Source organism: Rhinolophus hipposideros, assembly GCF_964194185.1.
Source record: "Rhinolophus hipposideros genome assembly, chromosome: 9".
Classification (NCBI taxonomy): Eukaryota; Metazoa; Chordata; class Mammalia; order Chiroptera; family Rhinolophidae; genus Rhinolophus; species Rhinolophus hipposideros.
Window position 1 is genome coordinate 79,033,695 of NC_138055.1, and position 3,867 is coordinate 79,037,561.

Below are 3,867 nucleotides of genomic sequence, written 5' to 3' on the forward strand. Positions count from 1 at the left end.
ATTGTTTTCTGTACTTATTTGTAGACTTGCTAAACTTTAAGGACTGCCAACCCCACAGGCATGGTAATACCCATGGAATGGGAATTTCACTGGATTTGGAAACCACCCCTCTCCCCTTCTTTCCACACCCAGCCACACAGGGTGCACTGAGCACACATGAAAGGCTCTCAAAGTAAATACCCCCACTTCCCAGGCAGCTCCAGTCTGTGCAAAGTAACCTGATCACCGCTGGCAGGAGCGCGGGCCCAGAACCCTTGCCCACGGATTCGACACAAACAGCCCCGACCCAGGCCGTCTGCGCTGTAAAATTGAGGAGGAGGAGCGAAGCTGGAGACCGGATCCAGGTGGTCACAGACCCCTGGGGAATCGGAGCCCCGGAGTTGATGATCCTAAGAACTTCCCCCAGCTCCATGCCTCCACACTCTTCAAGTTCATCTTCCAGAAGTTGAAGGACCTGAAGAACCACAGGGCTCCAGATCACAGCGTTGGCATAGGAACCAGCGGGCGTTTGGGGTCCGGCTCCCGCGGCGTTTACACCGACCCTTGCTGCATCTTTGGCATTCACTGTGCCTTTTGGGGCGTGAGAGTTTGAGGGAAGAGCCAACTGTTTGCTCCCGCCCCTCACTCAACTTAGTAAAGTCGAAGATAGTAAGCACCTGGAAGGACGTCCGGCAATGCCAAGCGTGCCACGGAGGTCGAAGTGGGCGGGCATCACTGGGTCCCGCTTAAACTCGAACCCACGACCCGAGCTGCCGGGGCAGAGCAGGGGAGGGGACTCGGGTGCGGGCGGCCCGCCCCGCGGGGACCAAGCTGCCCAAGCCCGCGAGGCCGTGGGAAAGCGCTATCCGCCAGCGAAGGCCCGGGGAGGGGTTCCCAGGACGTTTCAGCCTAGGATTTCACCCCTAACTCGTTTCCTTCCTGCACCTCCTCCCCCTCCCGCAGCCAAGCTTGGAATCCTTGGCTTCCGCGGCAAAGGGAGGGAGGGAAAACTAATCAAAGGACTGTGGGTTCATTCTGAATCACCCTTCCAGATAGTGGATGTCTGGGCCTTGGCAGAAAACATGAATGGCTCACACTTTTTTGGGGAGCCCACCACCTACCCCCAGCAACCTCAAACAAAAAAAAGTAATCTCAAAGGTTACTATAATTTTATATGCACTGATTTACCCAGAATTCTACAGAGCTAAAAAAAAACATCATTTTCCAATGTTTACTATCATAATTCTCTTGTGCTCTATTTTGCATATTTCTATAGATATATGTATTTTATATAGCATATTATTTAGTATTTGAAATATTTATTGTTTATAATTGTACATAAATATTATATATAAGCCACATATATATCTCAAATTGTTACAAATTGGAAGACATTACAGTAGCCAATTCTTTAATTCAGTTACCTTTTTTCTAGTCCTGGAAGATAGGATAATTACAAAAGATTATATAACCATATTTTAAATGTATCTATGGTAGTGGTAGCAAAGAAAACTTTTAAAACACCGAAAGTAGTAATGATATATTTTGTTTTACATGCTTAACATGCTTTGTTTGTGTATATATATATATATATATGTATGTATATATATACATATATATATATACATACATATATATGATTATATACACTTTACATGCAACATAAATAACAATCTTGGGTATACTTTAGTTTCAGTTCTTGATTTTATTTTACAAGCACATCACAAAAATGATTTGAACTATTATGGAAGATTGCCCAGTTATTCTAAGTTGTTTAAGATATAATCCCCTAAAGCTATACTGTTTACTTAACAATATAATGACTGCAGTCAATTCGCAAAGTATTATGCATTTACAAATATCCCTGTTTCCTGTAGTTTCGGTTCTCCACCCTTATTAACATTATTGTATATATAGTTTTCATATAAAACATTTTTCAATAAAGGAGTTTTACTGGATCAAGAGGAAACATTACGTCTTTATTAGTATAATCTTATGTTTCAAGTTAGCACAAATGAGTCTCATTTATGATATTGTTATTCCTCACATAAAATATTCTATTAATACTATTCATGACAAGCTCTTTGATGTGCAAGAATTAAATACAAAGGGTTAATGTCCCTCCCGTAGTAAAAGCCAAAAGGACTCAAAAAATGGGCGCTAATATTTAAATTAAAAAAATAAGCAAATAACAATTATAAACGAAAATAAACAAAGAATGTTTATTTTTAAATAAACTTTACTGGTAACCAGATATGATATAGGCAAATTGAAATGAGATTTTCTTTTGCATCTACCAAATTGCCTGATTTTTAAAACTCTGTCATATGATGGTCAGAGTATACAGACTATACTATTCTACATGAGTAGTATAGATTGACATATCCCTTGTAGAAATGAATTTGGCTATGTACATCAATAACCTTCAAAAATATTTAAACTCTTTTATTCAAGACTATTCTCATAAGACTGTTTTCCAAGGAAATAATCCGTTTCATAAAAAGGTTAATTCTTATTGATATTCATTTGAGAACTAAATGAAATATTGCACACAAAATATATGAAATATTAGACAAAGTACTACTTTTTTATTACAGGGTACAGAGTAGTAGGAAAAATTATCTCAACTTACAATTAAAGCAAACTAATGATTGTGTGTCTTATCAATGATAAAATAGAACTGAATAACCTCCCAAAAGTTATCCAGTTTTCTGGAAGAATGCATTTTTAAAAACCTTTTTTAAACTAATTTTTATTAAATGTATTGGGGTGATATTGGTTAGTAAAATTATATGAATTTCAAGTGTACATTTCTATAATCCATCATCTATATCTCACATTGTGTGCTCAACGCCCAGAGTCAGTTCTCCTTCCATCACCGTATATTTATCCCCTGTTACCCTCTTCTACCATCTTCCTTCCCCTTTCCCCTCTGTTAACCATTAAACTGTTGTCTAAACTAACTATTTACTGTTGGTTAGGCCTATATTCTGAAAAATTAGATGTTAAATCGTAAAACACAAAAACAGGTAAGTTGCAAGTTATTTTTATTCAGGAGCGATACAAATTATTTTTCTCTACTAGAAAGATAACTCAAACGGTTATGGTTTTATTACCCTGTAGGATGTCAGACAATTTTATATCTAATGTAGTTTTATTTATGTGTTCTTTCTTTAATTCACTAACTATATATAGTATTCTTCCCTATCACATTTTGGACCAGCTTTATAATTCTGCGGGATCCTTCATTATTAAATTAAGCCAATATTTGACACTTCCTCACTATATATTTGTATGAGATTCATAAATTTTAGTTTTTTGGAAAATTATAATTTGAAAAACTCTGAGAATGCATCAGTTCTTTTCTCAACCAATAAGAAATCTTCACAGAAAAAAATATGGTTACTTATATACACAATCCCTACTTTTCTTAAAAGATAAAGTGTGTAAAGTTAGTTTTGATGGTAAAAAATAGTTTAAATGTCCTTTTGCTCATCCATGAGTATGAAGCTCAACCAAAATAGAAAAGGTATAGTTTCTTATTTATTTAGACTGACATGAAAAATCAACATGGAAGATGGTACATTACACTTGATAATGAAAAAAATGAATGGATATTCTCCTGAATCAAATGAAAATTATTTAATCTGTGGTTGAATTGTTCTCAAAAGAGAAATAGTATTTAAGCATGTACTCATATTCTGACAGAAACCCCTGTTTTTGAAGGAGGTATCACAAAGAAAAGGACCAACCTCTCTCTATATTAAGACATATTTTGTTTTTTGTTTTTTTTGTTTTTCAGGAGGGCACATTTTCACAATGGCCCAAGTGGGGGTCGAACCAGCAACCTTGGTGTTATTAGCACCATGCTCTAACCAACTGAGCTAA